The sequence below is a fragment of the Lolium perenne genome, chromosome 3, assembly GCF_019359855.2.
Source record: "Lolium perenne isolate Kyuss_39 chromosome 3, Kyuss_2.0, whole genome shotgun sequence".
Lineage (NCBI taxonomy): Eukaryota > Viridiplantae > Streptophyta > Magnoliopsida > Poales > Poaceae > Lolium > Lolium perenne.
The window spans coordinates 328981186-329000579 of NC_067246.2; positions in this window are offsets into that span (position 1 = coordinate 328981186).

Consider the following 19394-nt stretch of genomic DNA (forward strand, 5'->3'; position numbering starts at 1 on the left):
CAAGTACGTCAGAAGCGCGGGGAAACTGTGGCAGAATACGTCCAGCGCTTCAGAAATCTTAGGAACCGATGTTATTCGGCTCGTGTGACTGAAAAGGAAGCAATCGAGTTGGCAGTGGTGCGCCTTGCGTCACAAATCAAGGATGCGGCCTCCCAAGCAGACTACCCTTCACTGGCGCACATGGTTCAGAAACTGTCGTTATATGAACAGCGCCACCCGGACTTGTACCAGGACAAATTCAAGCGTGCGGTAGTCCTGGTTGAGGCAGATGAAGACGAAGGCTCTGCGGGAGATCAAGAAGTAGCAGTGGCTGAATGGACTCGGGGGGCAACCCCCGTGTCCTGCAAATGGGTTAAGCCACCAGGTCCGCCCAGAGGGTTTGATTTTGACGTGACTAAAACTGAGCAAATCTTCGACCTCTTACTCAAGGAGAAGCAGTTGAAGTTACCCGAAGGCCTCAAAATCCCCACGGTACAGGAGCTGAACGGAAAGCCATACTGCAAATGGCATAACTCGTTCTCCCATATCACCAACGACTGCAGGGTGTGGCATCAGCAGATCCAAATGGCGATAGAACAAGGACGTCTAATTTTCAACCAGTACGCCATGAAGGTCGACACCCACCCCTTCCCCGCCGTTAACATGGTGGAGTGCACTTACCCTGAAGGGTGCCAGCCAAGTTTCTCGTTCAACATCAACATGATAGGACTTGGACACCACTCTGGTAAGGACGGAGACGAGGGCAGCTGCTCTCGTAGCAAGGACACAGAGGAAGCCGTTCCACGCGATCGGCTCCGGCACGATGGCAAGCGCTACATCACAGAGGGAGAAGTGAGGAACGTAAGATATCAGCGACCTCTCTCTGATCACCTCCTCAACAAGTATGTGAGTCAATATAGCCAACGCAGATGATCCAGCGACGATGATGATAGAGACCGTCTGGCTAGGGACGCCAGGAGACATCGTCGGCATGATTGCGATGAGGAGGAGTACGAGCGATGTGCCAAGGAAGAATCGAGGGAGCAAAACGATGAGGATAGGCACTGGGACTGCCCCTTCTTCAGACACTGCTGGGATTCAGGAATGAGCCGATTGCCTACAATCGGCAACTGCCCAGAATGTAGACAGAAGAGGAAGGATGCAGCTAACGTGTCCGTATTCAAACGTCTAGGGCCTCTCCCACCTCGGAACAAGCACGCTGAGTCCCCTCGTGACATAGGCATCCCAAATGGGCCTGCCGAAGATAGTACCCGGGGTTTACTGAAGGCCCACTACCCGAAGAATAAGAAGATTCGGGAGCCCAAGATATACCAAGGAAAGTCAAGAGTTGTAATAGGAAGTGTTATTTGTAATCTGGCGGGATGAGTTAGAAACCGTCCCGGACTCTGTAACTTGTATAGCACGAATCCCTTGGCTCCACCTCCTATATAAAGGGGGAGCCGAGGGACGAAGAAAGAATCGAATCATTGTCTACAAACCCTAGTTTTCATAATCGTCGAGTACTTTTCGGCTGAAACCTTCGAGATCTACTTACCCTCTACTTCCAACTAAACCCTAGCCTACAATCCATAGGCATTGACAAGTTGATACCTTGTCAATTGGCGCCGTCTGTGGGAACTAGAGGCGTAAGGATCTGATCTCGATGGCACGTTCAAGATCTTCGACATCATCAACCGCAAGCAACACAATGGATCGAGGTAAACAGATCGCTGCTGGTCTTGTCGATTTTGTTCCTCACCCACCCTCCCGTTTGGATGCATATGCGTATCTGGCGGAGCCCATGGAGATGACGTTCGGAAGGTTTCACTTTCGCGTCGAGAAGGAAGGATCGTATCGTGTCGAGATTCCGGTTTCGTCGGGATCGTCGGCGGTCGATTCTGATTTTTCAAGCTATGCATCGTCAACCGAGTCAGGAGAAGAAGAAACTTCGGCGACACGCTACGTCGCACTCGCAGCAAGAGAGAAACTCGCCAAGATCTTCAACGACATGTCGTTTGAGTCATCTGCGGACTCATATATAAGCGATGGCTTAAGCGATGTCGACAGTCACGACTTCATCGACAAATCTCTCACAGTGGGCAAGGTCTTCATCAATCTCAACGATGATGTCACCAAACCCAACATAGATCTGAGTACAAAGTATCATCAGATTTATACCATTGAAGATCAAGAGGAAACATCTGAGGCTTTCGACAGTTTGGGAAATCCATACGTCGATCCCTCCAATCTGCGCCAAGGCCTGGGCAACAAATACGTCGGGCCAGAGCCGCGAGATAGAGTTCAACTTTCGCAAGCAGCGTGGGACAGAGCCGCGAGAGCTATGAACGGTACAGAACCAATGGCTACCACGGCCACACCAGAGGAATTACAAGCATATCAATATAGGCTCGCACGAGCTGCCAGGGAATTGGAAAAACAGACAGCTGATTTGAACAGGAGAAAGGAGGCAGCTTCTGCATCCAGCAGGAGAAGGGCAGATCTAAGTCGACAATCTAGAACTACGGGTGATAGCCACCGGGAGGCGCGGAACAGAGCAAGATCAAGGCTGCAACACATACCCGGCGTAAAGAGAGCACTTGGTCCAAAACCTCGACATGTCCTTTATGTCGATAGATACAAGAGGAAACATCATCCCTAAGACACCAGAGGCTGGGTATATGGCAACACATGCTTTTATCCTTGCATCTAAACCACCTCCAGGTGATCCAAGGGAAACACTGTACAATATGGCGGTAGCAGGAGTTGGAGCTATGGGGACAGCGTTTGTATCAACGCCTCCCGAAGGAGCGGCAAGGCAAAATAGTCCACGACCTGCGGCAGCAACACGGCAGCACTCGAAGGACCAAGTGGAGCAAGAGACACAAAGAAGCACAAGCAAGGGTCGACAGAGCGCGGCAAAGCAGAAGGGATCATCGGCAATCTCCAGAACTTAATGACGAGGATATGTGCGGCTTACCATGCTTCACGAGGAGAGTCCGAAAAACTCGAGTCCCCTCAGGATTCAAGTTACCCGATAATTTCAAAAGTTCGACGGCCTCCAAGATCCAGAGGATTGGCTAGTCGACTATCTGGAGACGGTGAAGCTGACAGGAGGAACCAGGGCAACAGCTATGCAAAGCATCCAGGTACATTTAAGTGGAGCCGCACGATCTTGGATAAAGAAACTCGCTCCAGGATCCATCGAGTGGGAAAGTTTCGAGGATGTGTTCGTCAAGAACTTCAGATCCACGTGCAAAAAACCCGCGTCGTTAGAGGAGTTGAGAGCATGTCGACAAAAGCCAGATGAGCCAATGAGAAAGTACATCCAAAGGTGGAATATCATCAAAAACTCGGCAGAAAATATATCTGACGAGAGAGCAATAGATGCGTTTGTCGCAGGAGTCAGGCGTGGAGATTTTGTCGAGGACTTGGGAAGGACCAATCCAAAGACGATCCGCGTTAATGGAGATAGCAAATAAATGGGCAGATGGAGAAGACGCTGTCCACAACAAACGGCACAGTCGCCAGAGGAGGACCGTGGTCGAAACTATCAACCGAGGCGAAGATTTCCTCGGCAGCACTCGTAACTACGACGCTCCAGGACAAATTTCGGCGGGATTTCTGACAAATACAGGAGGAAGCAATAGAGATGATTACCAGAGAAGCAATGAATAGCGAGGTGATAACAGTGGATGATTCACGCAACAGTAAAATAGCGGGCCTAGGTTCCCAAGGCCTTTCGTGTCCCCGAAGAGATGATGAATGGACCGTGCCGATGCACTTTTTCCTCGACAAAGAACGGTAAAAGACAGTCAGTGGCACTTGCGTAAAAGACTGTCGAAATTTTCAAGCAATGTTGCGGTATGCAGAGAACGCTAATGCGCGGGCAGCACAGAGAAATCCTCGAGAACCCAGAAGCGAGATTCACTTGCCGCCTCCTCCCGCGATTACAGACGACAATCGGCATCAGCTCAGAATAGCGGCAGCACCTCCACCACCACCTTATGTTGATCCTAACTCCAACGGAGCAGTGTCGATGATTCAGAAAGGAAGGCCGTCCAATAGAGCTCAGAAAGTAATCTCACGACAGGTGTTTATGGCAGAGAAAATGCCTCCACCAACAGTTGAGTACCTTAATTGGTCAGGACAGATATCGGCTTCACAATAGCAGATCATCCGCAGCAAGTTCCTCGACCAGGGCAGTCAGCACTTATTCTCGCCAAAGCAGCTTATCGCGGGATTTGATGTCTCTCGAGTGTTCATAGATGGCGGCAGCAGCTTAAACCTTATGTATGCAGATACATTGAGGAAGATGAACATATCCTTAGTAAACTTGAAACCAACAGACACAAGGTTCCACGGCATCACACCAGAGAAACCAAGTTATCCATTGGGAAAGATCAATCTCGACGTTCAGTTTGGGACCCGAGAAAATTATAGAATCGAGAGGCTCGAATTTGAAGTCGTGGATTTTCCGTCGCAATACCACGCTCTGTTGGGACGACCAGCATATGCTAGATTTATGGCGGTGCCACACTATACATACCTGTTGTGGAGGATGCCTGGACCAAAGGGACCAATCACAGTCAAAGGAAGCTTTGCCTTAGCCGATAAGTGCGACAAGGATTTTCACCGGTTGTCAGAAACCTTCGGGATGCAAGCTGAGTACTTGGCGTCAAAAAGCATGACTGATTACGACGTCGCCGTACGTTGGAAGGCCAAACAAAGAATCAACTTTCAAGATCGAGAAAAATTCAAAAGAGGTGCGATTCACCCGACAGACCCGAAAAAGACGACAGCTAGCGCAAACGTCAGGGCGATCGCATAGGTAAGCGCGCGCGGCGAGTTCCTTCGTGAGCACGGGAAATTCTTCGCCTGGTGTCCAGCCGACATGCCAGGAGTACCAGGGAACTTGCCGAGCACCACCTAAACTTGGATCCACTAGCGAGACCAATCAAACAACCTTTGCGGCGTTTGAACCAAACCGCAAAGCCATGCCGTCGTAAATCAATCGACTACAAGAAGCTGGTTTTATCAAAGAGATATTCACGAAGCCACATGGGTAGCAAATCATGTCCGGTGCCGAAGAAAAACACTAAGGTCCTTCGCATGTGCGTCGACTTTACGTGTCTCAATAAACATTGTCCAAAGGATCACTTTCCCCTCCCGAGGATCGATCAAATTATCGACTCCACGGCTGGATGTGAACGTCTTTCCTTCCTGGATGCATATTCTGGTTATAACCAGATCAGATTGAAAGAAGAAGATGAAGTAAAGACCTCGTTTATTACACCTTACGGCGTGTTTTGCTACAGAACAATGCCCTTTGGTCTAAAAAATGCGGGAGCAACATATCAGAGGATGATGCAGAAGTGTTTGGCGACACAGATTGGGAAGAACGTGCAAGTATACATCGATGATGTCGTCATAACATCAAAAAAGGGGGCAACGCTGATCGAGGATCTCAAGGAAACCTTCGACAACCTTGATAAGTTCTGCCTCAAACTGAACCCGACGAAGTGTTCTTTCGGCGTCCCAGCAGGAGAACTTCTGGGGTTTCTAGTTTCAGCAAGAGGGATCGAAGCAAATCCCGATAAAATACAAGCTATCGTAACAATGAGGAAGCCAACAAAGTTGAAAGAAATACAACAGCTAACTGGGTGAGTCGCAGCTTTGAGCAGATTCATCGCTAGGCTGGGTGAAAAAGCGTTACCATTCTACGCTCTGATAAAGCAAGGAGATAAATTCCAATGGAACGAAGAAGCCGACAGAGCTCTCGAGGATTTAAAGCGCACAATCTCGACACCACCAATTTTGGTGGCGCCAAAAGAAAGGGAACCTCTCCTGCTGTATATCGCAGCCACGCCCCAAGTGGTGAGCACGGTGCTAGTTGTCGAAAGAGAAGAAGAAGGAAAACTCCACGGCGTGCAAAGGCCAGTATACTTCGTTAGCGAAGTTTTATCACCCTCAAAACAAAGGTACCCTCAGTACCAAAAGATAGCATATGGAGTGTTCACAACAGCACGAAAATTACGCCACTATTTTTCGGCACACCCGATCATAGTGGTCAATGAAGCTCCCTTGTCAAATATATTGAATAACCCAGAAGCTACGGGTCGTGTCTCCCTTTGGGGAATAGAACTTTCCCCTCGGGACATCACGTATGAAAAAAGAAAAGCAATCAAGTCGCAAATACTGCCGGACTTCATCGCAGAGTGGATGGAGTTGCAAAACACAGGACCCCCAGACTTATCGAGAACCTGGACCATGAACTTTGATGGGTCCAAGAGACTAGAAGGGGCTGGCGCAGGAGTAGTACTCATATCACCTGAAGGCGACAAGTTGAAGTACATCCTTCGGATGACGTTCCCTAACGCATCTAACAATGAAGCAGAATATGAGGCTCTCATACACGGGATGAAGATGGCGAAAGCCTGCGGTGCAACTCGACTAAAAATCTTTGGCGACTCACGCTTGGTGGCTCAAGCAAGTTATGAACCAATGTGACGCAGTCAATGATAGCATGATGGCATACAAGGAGGTGTACAACGAGCTCGAGAAGTTGTTCGATGGATGCGAAGTAAATCATATTAGTAGATTGAGCAACGACGAAGCCGACGTTCTTGCAAACATCGGGTCACAATGCCTTGCCGGTCCCGCGAGTGTATTCGGGGAAGAGATAACGTAAAGATCCACTAAGTCGACAAAATCAAAAAAGAAGGAGAAGAAATCCTCGGGGCTACCAAGGAAAAGCAAGAGGAAGAAGAAGAAGATCAGGACCTGGTCATGGTGATACAGATACCGTGGATGCAGCCGTACATATCATACATCCTCAGGAAAGAAATACCCGACGATCCAGTTGAGGCAAGGCGAGTAATTCGACGCTCCAAAGCTTTCACGGTGGTCAAAGGAGAATTATATAAACGAAGTATTTCAGGCGTCTTGCAAAGGTGTGTCACATCCGAAGAAGGAAGAATAATTCTGAAGGATGTACACGAAGGAATATGTGGCCACCACGCAAGTAGTCGAGCTATTGCAGCCAAGGTTTTTCGGGCAGGATTCTACTGGTTGACAGCAATCGAGGACGCCAAGGACATAGTAAGAACTTGCGACGCGTGTCAAAGGTTCGCCGCAAAACCTCATTCTCCAGCAGCAGAGCTAGCACCAATACCATTGTCATGGCCCTTTGCTCAATGGGGACTTGATATGGTGGGCAAGTTACACAAATCCTGGCCAGGAGGAAAGGAGTATATGCTAGTAGCTGTCGACAAATTTACAAAGTGGATAGAAGCGAAGCCGATAAATTCACCAGACGGAGCATCCGCAGTAAAATTCATAAAAGGCCTCGTTTTCAGATTTGGAGTGCCCCACAGCATCGTCACAGACAACGGCAGTAACTTCACATCCCACGAATTCAAGGATTATTGCGAAGAGGTGGGTATCAAGTTGCACTTTGCGTCAGTTGCACATCCTCAAACCAATGGGCAAGTCGAGAAAGCCAATGGCATCATCTGCAATGGCATCAAGAAACGCTTGTTAGGACCACACGAAAAAGCTCGGCATACCCGGCCGTAAGAATTACCAAGTGTGTTGTGGAGCATCCGAACAACACCAAACACAAAGAACACAGGAAACTCCGTTTTTCTTGGTTCATGGAGCGATGTACTACCAATCGAGATAGAGCACAACTCTCCACGCGTCGTCGAATATGACGAAGAAGTGTCGAGAAAAGCGCTAGAAGACGACGTCGACGCACTTGATGAAGCTCGAGACGAAGTATTATCTCGGGTAACCAAATACCAACAGGACTTGAAGAATTACCACAGTCGACGTTTGCGGCCAAGATCTTTTCAGGATAAAGGACAAGAAGACAGGGGTGGAGGAGCCAAACCCCTGGAACGTGGCGCAACTCAGGCGGTTCTACGCCTAGAGTCGAAATATAGTCCTTGTAAAACTTCAATGTACTGAAACGCCCGCGAGTTTTCAGACGCACTCTTTTCCTTTTTCGGGGCACCGAGTGGGGCCGGAGAAGGTTTTTAATGAGGCGGGCTCGCGGTGCTGCAATATAATAAAGATAGTGTCAATATACCTTTCTCTTTATCGACATGTTCAAAGTCTTCGCTCCGACAAATTTCAATATAGTTCATCAAAAAAGAAAAAACCTTGCCTTGGTATTAAAATACCTCGTGAGTCAGTAAAAATACAAAATAGTACTCAATAAAGAAGCTCGGGGGCTCATATCCGACATAAATACATAAATGCCTTGGTTCAAAATCTCGCAATATGCAAATACAGTAAAGAGTCACCGAAATACTCGGGGGCTAGACAAACATACAAATATAATGATTGCTTCACAATATAATCACAGTCATGGGTCACAAAGAAGAATTATCTACAGGAGGAAAATAACTAGTCTCGATTCAGTATGTCATCAAGGGTAACTCTGTTTTCTTCAGGAGCAGCGCCAAGAAAATCGGCATAGTGACCATCGGCAAAAAAGTCGGCGTCCATCCGAAGAAGGTCTTCAATCATTTCTTCGGCTATAGGCGAAACCTTCGTGTTAATTCGGTCAATACCAACTCTTCGACGTTTTACCTTCTGATGAACCTTCGCGACAACTTGGGTAAGGTCAAGATTTGAGTGGCAGATCTCGGAGCATGATAAGAGCAAATCCGCGCCAGCTACCAATTGAGCTTTGACAAAATCATGGATACTGCGAGCATCCTTGAATCTTTCCATCAATTCAGGAAGAGTTTTTGGTTGAATGTTCCGAGGAAACATGGAGTTATAAACCATGGACAAGGTCTTGGTACAGAAGTCAAGGAAATCACGAGTTTGAGAGGTGCGATCCTGAAATCTGACAATTTGGCGGGTCCTCTCTGGGGTAGCCCAAAACAAAGAACCATGGTCCAGGGAAAGGTTAACAAGGAGGTTCGTCCTAGCATTTACCCTCTCTTCCTCGGCAGCAAAGACATCGAAAGGAACCTATCAAAACAACGAAGTAGAAACCTTTAAGAGACATAGCATGAAGATGAAAGATATCGGAGGATGAAACAAGCATACCCGACATATCTGCGCTGGCTTCATTCATCAATTCGAGCATGAAATTTTCTCGAGTAGTCGCCTTTTCAGCCTCGGAAGCAGCAATTTCCTTAGCAGCCACGGCCTCGCGAGCTTGCTGAAGAGCAACTTTTTCGGCTTCAGATGACTTACGAGATTGCTCCATCATCACAAGTGTTTGCTTCTTCGCATACTGAAGTTGTCGAAGTTCATCCAGTTCTTGCGACAAGGTATCGTCGACAGTGCGAGATCGCAAAAAGCTCTCCTCGCGCGAGAAGAAGAAGGCGAAACATTGGAAGGAGCGGAAGATGGAGTATAGTTATCAAATATCAACTGAAATTTAAACAAGACAACATCAAACAACAAGCAAAGACAGAGGTCTCATTAATCTCTTGGAATAATTACAAGGGCATTACAGTGGAGCTAAGGAAGTACGTGTCGCCAAATGACTACTTTGGCGACAAGAGCAAAAGAAACAGAAAGAAAAACAGAGACATGCAACTAGACCTCCGGCCTTGACGAGCTAGGAGTCGACGCTGGTTTAATCCCGAGATAGGCCAAGATCTTCTTTGTGTTGGGCTTGGCTGCGTTAATCAGCGACTTCCACCTTGATTGTTCTATCTGCTCGGTGTCGCCAACTTTCATCCAGTCAATAGTCTGTTGACTGTCAAAGAACCAACGCGATGTTGTTCTCAACGGCAACCTTCATATTTTCTTGGCGCATCTTAAGTCCAAGCTCTTCCGCTGAATTGAACATCTTGGCAAGGTTAAGTAAAGTAGATAGATCCTCTTTCTTCGTTAAGAAGTAGGGGAACAATCCCGACAATCTTTGCGTTAGCATTCGACACACCTTCACGAATCTCGGACCCATGAAGCTCAGTATAGGAAAGTGCGTCAAGGAGCGGGTCATCGACAGGATTCGTCAGATCAAAATCCTGGTTTGTTTGGGCTGTCAAGAAAACAAAGCATTAGTCAAAAGACAAGAAGCAACGATTCTCATAAAAATAGAAGGGATCAGCAAAATTACTGAAAGTGCGGCGACTTTGAGTTTTCAGGCGCTTGAGGATTCCTTGTTCACGAGAAGCTTGCGCAGCTTTGTGCTCGTTTAAGGCAGATGTAGCATCCTCAAGTTTTTTCTGCAGTTCCTCGACACCAGCAGCTTTTGCCTTGGCTTCATCAGCTTCGGCCTTGGCTTCGCTAGCAGCGAGTTCGGCTTTCTTGCGAGCCGCCTCACTTTGCTCAAGTTTTTGAGCAAGTGCGTCGGCACGTTCGTTGGCCTCTGCAAGTTTCTCTGTCGAGATATGAAAAAGAGAGAGAAGAAAGATCAAAAATCGCGACAAACAACTGGAGCAAAAAGCCAAGGAAAAACGGCAAGCATAGAAGTCGTTACCTTCGGCTCTGTTCGCATATTCACGGTACCCAATAAATTGGGATCCGATGCGGAGAAGCTCTTTGATCATGGGCTGTTCAAGACGAACACAGCAAGAGAAATATCGGCATGAAAAAGAGCGAGAAGGCGTGAAAAAAGCAAAATAAAAAATATAGATATCGACAAACTTACATCATCTAAGAGCAGAGTCGACGAACTGCCCAACTGAGGGGCAGGTTCAACAATCTTTTCAACCCTTGACCTTTTTGGTGTAGGTGCAAGGGGGCTTGTTGGTGGAGTAGTGGTGACGACATTTTGTTGAGGAGGCGAAGATTCTTCTCCTTCAACTCGTGTGTCTGTGGCAAGTTCAGGGCGTGACGTGCTCGTTCGAGGAGCTACGTCAACAGTTGGTACTTCTTCCTCGTCATCACTGTTGATAAAAAAATCGGCAGCATAAAAAACAAGACAAGATAAATATTTCGAGTACAAAAAGAGGGAGAAGTAAAGACGACTTACGAGCTGACGAGGGATTCAATATAAGGATCATAAGCTGCCTTCGGATGGGAATGAACAACTTCTTCAGCCTTAGAGGTGCCAGAATCCTCGGCATCATTCCTTTTCCTTTTCTTCCTTGGGGAAACAGCAGGAGGAAGGGATTGTGTCGACTCACTGGCTTCAGACTCAATTTCTTTTTCACGGGAAGCCGCAGATTTGTGAGAACCCGCGACTTCACTTTCGGGAATAGCAGAACCTTGAGTATCTTCGGCAATGATAGCTCTGTTCTTCGACTTCTCCACCCTCGGAAGAGGAGGAAGGGAAGTCATAGTAGGATGGTTCTGTAAAAAATAGTGACAAAAGGAAAATTAAAGAAATGACAATACAATGAGGTGCAGAGAAAGTGCGGAACAAGATAAAAACTCGGGAAGACAAAATACCTCGGGGAGTGGATTGGCGGAGCTGTATGGTTCCACGCGACAAGAGGAAGGAATAGGGTCCTTGCCCAGGCGAGAAAGTCTTCGAATCAACTTCTCCAAGTCCTTTGAGGAAAGATCACTGGAGATTCTGTTGGCGTCGTTTTCGCCAGAGTACGTCCAAAGGGGATTTTTGCGAGCTCCGAAGAGGCTGCACTCTAATCCTAAGGAAGTAGGCGTGATTTGAACACCAGACAGCTCTTTGCCTCGAGTGTTTTGAAGCTGAAGAATACTAGACATGAGTGCCTCACTAGCCTTTTTCTCTTCTTCGGAAGCTTCGGCATCCCAGGAGCGGCGACGCTGAATTCTGGCACTTCCGTCGAAAGGAATTATGTTGTGTTCAACAGAGTTGGCGCTTTCTTCGTGAATGTAGAGCCACTTTTTGCGCCATCCTTGGACAGAATCAGGAAATTTGACGTCGAAGTAATCGACATCAGTACGAACACAGATAACAACGCCACCTATGTTATAAGTGACGTTGTGGGAGCCATTGCGGCGGAGGCAGAAAATGCGTTTCCACAGAGCCCAATTGGGAGGGATTCCGAGGAAGCATTCGCAAAGTGTGATGAAAATAGAAATGTGAAGGATGAAATTGGGGGTCAACTGGTGCAGTTGAATCCCATAAACGAAAAGAAGGCCGCGGAGGAAATCGTGAATTGGGGCCGAAAGGCCGCGGATGAGGTGATCAACAAAACTAACCCGGTACTCCATTGGAGGCTTGGGGTAGCTTTCTTCGCTGGGAAAGCGGATGGCGTCTTCCTTCTTCATGAGGCCAAGCCTCTTCAGCATGTTGATGTCCTGGTTGGAGATTTTAGATCTCTCCCACTCAAGATCCTCGGCGGCCATCTTGGATTCCGGAGTACTGTGGCGAGTGAGTCGCGTGCGCGGTGGCATCAACGGCAATGGGCAGAGCAATGCTCGTAAGTGCGGAAGATTAGAGAGAGTTGGGTGCAGGGGAAGCTTTTGCGAAGAGGAACAGATGAGCGGCGCAAGCGAGGGGATGAACGGAGGTTGAAGAAAGGTTTATATAAGAATCGGGTGAAGCAGTGTGCCGTTGGATGAAGAAATCGTGTGGTGCAAAAGATCTCCTAGATACAAGGGTAAAAAGGTATTTTTACTGAGATAGGCGTTACCGTACGTGCGCCAGAAAAAGCGGAGGACGTGTGTCCCCCACTTGCCCGACGTGTCAACATGGTACAAACAATGGACCCACAAGGCAGAAAAATCAAGACTACTAACAGGGATGAAGCATTTTTCATTAAGGGAAGAATGTCGACAAGAAAAATAAAAAAAGATTGGCGACAGGAGGAATTATTAAATACTTCGGGAGCCTTTGATCAAATACAAGTTTTTGCCCAAACGCTCGGGGGCTACTTCGACAAAAAGTAAAATTTCGAGTATGGCAATATAGAAATTGCGGGAGCCTACAACCAAGCACAAGTCCTTGGCTGTAGCCTCGGGGGCTACTCCCATCGGGAGCGCTGTTCGCGCACCCGAGAGATAAAAAAAAAAGAAGAAAGAGATCATATTGGGAAATAATGACAATATAGCGACAAGGTGGACTAAAATGTTGAGCCTACAACCAAGCACAAGTTCTTGGTTGTAGCCTCGGGGGCTACTCCCATCGGGAACGCTGTTCGCGTGCCCGATGGAATTAACAAAGGAAAAATAGAAAAGCAAGAGAGTATATTTCGAGTTATAATTAACTCTACATATACTCCCATCGGGAGAGCAATATAAGTCATATTTGACTCGATAAAATGTGCCATTCCAACAGCCGGAAAAGCACTCGACAATATATTCTCAGAACGCCGAAGTTGCGATCAATTTCTGAATGCCGCAAATTTGCGAAGGTAAGACCCCAGATCCGTTCTGTTGGGCGTGGCATCGCCGAAGACTGCGCTCTGCTACTTTTATCCGTATCAACAGATACGAAGAAAAATCCTAACGGACGCGTTAGGTACCCGATAAATTTGACTGGGACTCGACAGAATGGTAAGACCTTAAGCGGCACCTGTTGAAGTTTACACCAGTATCCCGAGATCATGTCCAGGGACGTGATTTTGAAGTAGGTTTTTGCGGATTGCCACTAGAGCAGTTAACTAGTACCTGATCCGTCAGATGAACTAGCCCCAACTACCATTATCCCTGTACAATATAGAATTTTATGTGAAGAAATATAAAAAAAAGTTAAAGCTTTCGAGTAAAAATAAACAGTGGAGATTTTCCCTGATTCTACGATTCAAGCAAAATCTCGGGGCTATCGACATAGGCATCCCAAATGGGCCTGCCGAAGATAGTACCCGGGGTTTACTGAAGGCCCACTACCCGAAGAATAAGAAGATTCGGGAGCCCAAGATATACCAAGGAAAGTCAAGAGTTGTAATAGGAAGTGTTATTTGTAATCTGGCGGGATGAGTTAGAAACCGTCCCGGACTCTGTAACTTGTATAGCACGAATCCCTTGGCTCCACCTCCTATATAAAGGGGGAGCCGAGGGACGAAGAAAGAATCGAATCATTGTCTACAAACCCTAGTTTTCATAATCGTCGAGTACTTTTCGGCTGAAACCTTCGAGATCTACTTACCCTCTACTTCCAACTAAACCCTAGCCTACAATCCATAGGCATTGACAAGTTGATACCTTGTCACCTCGGGTGGAAGATCTCGAGGATTTGGAAGACGATGATGAAGAAGAAAAAGACAGGTACCACCGGCCAAGGTGGTGCCCTGATGGACTGAGCCGTTCCCAAAAGCGTAGGGTTCAGCGACTGCGCGGCTTGGAGGAAGCCGAAAGGTTATACCTGTACACGCTAAGGAAGGCGCGGCCCGACCTGGCCGCGAAAATTCAACGAACTCTGGATGAAGAGGGTCGACCACAAAGAATGGAGTGGCGCCCCAAGCAAAAGAAAGCCGATGACGAGACATCGGCTGGCACAAACATGGTGTTTATCCTTCCGACGGAGTTTAGCGCTCCAGGATTAGACGAGGCACCTGTAGCACAACTTGACTGCGGCCCACGGCCGGTTATCTTTGAGAAGCCACGAGAAAGAAGCTACAGACATCTGAAGGCCCTGTACTTGCGAGGTTATATCGATGGGAGGCCTGTCAACAAGATGCTGGTGGACACCGGAGCGGCAGTCAACATTATGCCATACTCTATGCTACGTCGGTTGGGACGCTCTAGCTCGGATCTGATCAAGACCAACGTGACATTGAGCGACTTCAACGGCCAAGCGTCTGACGCACAAGGTGTTCTGAACGTGGACCTGACCGTAGGAAGGAAAACCATCCCTACGACGTTCTTCATCGTCGACAGCAAGAGCACCTATGCTGTTCTGCTAGTAAGAGATTGGATCCACGCCAACTGTTGCATTCCCTCCACGATGCACCAATGCGTAATACAGTGGGATGGAGATGAGGTAGAGGTCGTCCAGGCCGATGACTCAGCCGAGATTTCAACGGCTGGCATGAACGCTTGGGAAACAGCAGGCCAAGAGCCACTCTCAGGTATCAATTTGGACGACTGCGAGCGCATCGATGTAACGAAGAACGGGGTTAGGCTGGTCCTATCCACCGGCCTGACCGTGTAGCAAGAACCAACATATGGACAAACGTGGCGAGGCCGATCCTTAGGATCGGCCCCAAAGATATATGGAGGGACATTGCAAAACCTTCATTGAGCGCTTCGATCAATATGGAGGCCGATTCCAGCAATCGGCCAAAATTATCCTCACCACATGTTCTGCTTGTGTTCAACATCGATCTATTGGGCAGCGGTTTTACGTCGGCTGATGAGTTAGGAAAAATCAACATTGGTCCTACCGGAGCCGACGTGCAAATACAGTGCCTTGGCTAACTACAGAGCCGATATCTGCAGTTACCTGACAGATTCGGCTCGGGGGGCACCTAATCAGATGAACATGTGCAGATGAACATGTGTGCAGTGAAATGTTGGGGGCCGATAGAAAAATCGGCCAGCAAAAAAAAAATCAGCATCAAGATATATAGCCGATGTACGGACATCGACTTTAGAACTAAGAAACAAAGCCGATGCACAGCCATCGACTCTAGTACAATTACACAGGATCTACCTGCTGCGTGTTCAAGACGCGGATTTTCACCAAGTCCAGTTCATCTGTGAGGCCCTCTACTTCCTCGAGGGGGCAAACAATGAGAGCTTCCTCAGCTGCAATGAGCCGATTGCAGCAGTACTGTCAGAAGTCAGTTTGGGCGTGCTAGGCGGCCTTTTGCTCGTTAAGCCGTTGGTGTTTCGTCTACAATATCGGCTTTCAACGGAGGAAGAGGCAATCGATGGGGGCAAGTTCGGCTGGTTCGGAATGGTGGCTGTTTCAGAGTTACCTGAGTTCAAAGCCCTTGGTCTGATCTGTGCATCCTCACCAATATTCTCGCCATGACTGAGGCTCGGGGGGCAGCTAGCTTGGTAGATGCTCTGCTTTTTAGAAGCCGATTGGAGTGTCATCGGCTGATCCTTCGTCGCAACCTTCTTCACAAAATGATGAGTGCTCGCAGAAGAGGATCGCTGGAGCTGGTGGGAGAAATTTAGGGGCTCCCTTGAAAACTCTACATTATCCACCGGGTCTCAAGGACATCAGCTGAAGAATTGAAGGATGGTTTGTGAAGGACCGATGCGTTGCTATCGGCTCATTAAGCATTGGCTAAGGGGACAAATTGGTAAAATCAGTATGAGGGGAAATCGGCTAAATTAGCTCAAGGGAAATCGGCAAAATCAAATTGGGGAAAGTTCTTCATTGATAAGCAGGATTTCTTACATAAAGAGCTGATTGCTCTCAAAAGGAAGTACTAGGGGATACATTGCCCCATCTACTACTACTGATCCTATGCTAAGAGGTCCTATCTACGGGCCGTCGCTGCCCTCGTCGTCGCCGTCGTCGCCGCTGTCGGCGCTACTCCCGGCGGGCTCGTCGTCGCTGCTCCAGCGGCCGCCGGCCGGGCCTTCATTGTCCTCATCCTCCTCGTCAGCGTCGTCATCATCGCTGTCGAAGTCGCTGAGGTTCCCCGGCCAGGGACAGAAGCGCTTGGCCGGCGGCTCGTCGGAGGAGGTGTCATCCTCCTCCTCCTCCTTCTCCTCCTCCTCCTCCTCGGGGGAGGTGAAGTCATCGCAGGAGAAGCGATCGTCATCGCTCTCCTCCTCCGTTTCCCCGTCGGCGAGGAAGCGGAGGTCACTTTCCCCGTCGGTCGAGGACTTGTCGTCCTCAGACCAGACGGAGAAATCATGGCTAGATTCCTCCCCGGCTTCGATGGCGCGGCGGATGTTGGCCGCGTGGGCCTCCTCCGGGTTCCACTCCGGCGTCGGCTCGCGGGAAGAGGAGGACTGGGTGGAAAGATCCGATGAAGCAGAGGAGGAAGAAGACATGGTGGCGCAGGAGGGCTTTTGGAGTGCTAATGCGAAGGGGATGCGGAAGCAAACTGTTTGGAGCGGTTAAATAAAAGGGGATATAGTGGAAATTCAATGCCACAGCAGTTTCCGAGGAAGTGATGCTTAACAAAAAAAAATTGCCAGGACACACGGAGAAGTTGAGAAGGCAAGGCATCATGATGAAGGATACTGTGACGGTTCTGCCACGACATGACCCGACGAAGAAAAGCAGAGTGATTTTGGAATTATCAATTCCAAAACCAGGGGGGCATGTGTTATCACCAGAATTTGACCGAGTCAGAGGTGGGCCGCGATCAAGATGGGCTTGAAGAATATACATGGAAGAATATATGTGAATCGGCCTTATATGCAAAGTTTGGGCTAGTTTGCCCGTGTATCTGTAATATAAGTAGATTACGTGTCGGTTAGTTAGAGTTTGGCTCGTGCACGGTTGGGATTATTCCCACGTTAGAAAGTCTACGGACTATAAATATGTATCTAGGGTTTATGAAATAAACAACAATCACGTTCACCACAAACCAATCTAGGCGCATCGCCAACTCCCTTGTCTTGAGGGTTTCTTCCGGGTAAGCATCATGCTGCCTAGATCGCATCTTGCGATCTAGGCAGTACAAGTTTATTCGTTGTTCATGCGTTGCTCGTACTAAAGCCTTTTTGATGGCGAGCAACGTAGTTATCTTAGATGTGTTAGGGTTAGCATTGTTCTTCGTATCATATGCTATCGTCGTGCAACCCTTAGACATCTAGCCGCCCTTACGCCTATCTTAGGCGTAGGGGCGGCACCCCGCTTGATCATTATTTAGTAGACCCAATCCGTTATGATTGCTCCTTGTTCTCCAAGGATTAGTTTAATATCTGCATAGTTAGGCCTTACAAAGGGTTGGAGGATCCAGCGGCGCGTAGGGTGTAGTTTGCTAGCCCTAGACAGGATGTTCCGGGGATCAACCTCGTGTTGGTTTTTAGGCCCTGTCTAGGATCGGCTTACGATCACCGTGCGCGGCCGCGAGGCCCAATCACGAGTAGGACGTTCCGATTATGCGGTGAAAACCCTAAATCGTCGTAGATCGTTTTAGCTTTATCTTGATCAAGCAGGACCACCATATATTCGTACACCTCGTACGAATCATGGGTGGATCGGCTCTTTGAGCCGATTCACAGGACAACCTGAGAGCCGATCGAGGCTCATATTTAATGTTTACGTGTATGCCATGCAGGAAACTAAGCGAGGCATCTCCATCACCTTCCTGACCAGGTATAGGTCAGGTGGCACGCCCTTGCACCAGCATCGGACGTGCGTGCCGGAGTCTTTGCGGGCCATCGCTCGGAGGGACCATGCCCAGCCGCAGCCCTAAGTTGCTCCCGGCTCTCCTGTGTTGCCCGTCGTTGCTCGCCGGTGGGTTTCTGACCGCAACACTTCCATAGAACCAAGTTTTAGTTACAACAATAGAGAAATGCAATTCATTTGCATGTAGTATATAATAGCAAAGCAATTAGAAGCTTTCATTAACAATAAATTGTTTTCACTGTCAACAAATTGACAAAGGGCAATAGTAATCCAAATCATGACACAATCGCCATCGGCATCACAAGAGCGAGTAGAGGGGAGAGGGGACAGTGGTGAGGGCAACTCGGGTCGACAACCCGAGCCAGTCGATCAGTCTGACATAACCCATTAGGATGTGGGTCTGACTTGTGAGACTCCCACGGGTTTTAGTTAAAGTAGAAAAAAGAAATCTAGAAAACCTTTGAAGATGATTTAAAAATCACTTTTCCAATGAGATAAATTCATGAAAACACCCAAAATACTTATGAGAATTATTTCATCAAAAAGAAATTATAAACCAAGAGAAGATAGTGACTTTTGATAAAATTCTTTGTTTATTCCAATTCTTTGAAAATAAATCATTTTCCAAAAAAGATTTTTCTGATGCAAAAACAAGCAACAAAAATCTTAAAATTACCAAAGCATTATTTGATTTCAAAATTCAAATACAAATTCAAGATAACTCATTGAAATTAAATAAACCTTATTTAAATGAATTGAATATTCTATAAATCATTATTAAATTGCCAAAAATGGTAGTTAACATTACAAAATCACCACAAATACGTAATAGGGTAAAATACACAAATAAAATAAATGCATGACATTACTATGCATAATAGCATCATGTGGATCTCCAAACATTGTTTTACCAGAAAATAATGCTATGGGTTCATAAGCCGAGGTCCTTGTTAGTACGAAGCATTGAACTGCTCTACCTCGCTGTTTCTAGGGAAGTTAAATACTTGCTCATGTCTTTTATTATTTTATATCAAGTGATTGCAAAGTATTATACTCATTATCATGATTTGTGTTAATGGTGGAGGTTCCATTGCAGGTGGGTATATGTTCACCTAAGACTAATAACTAATGCCGTTTATTGACTCTTGCAACGTATATTGTGCGTTAACCATAAGATCTTTAAGGCCTCGTTCGTTTAATCCTGAACACTCAGGGATCGGTCTGGATTATGGCCCAATCCCGGCCTCCCAGCCCGGCGTGATAAATTTTCCAGACCAGCAAACTAAACATCTTCGTTTACACCCCGCGC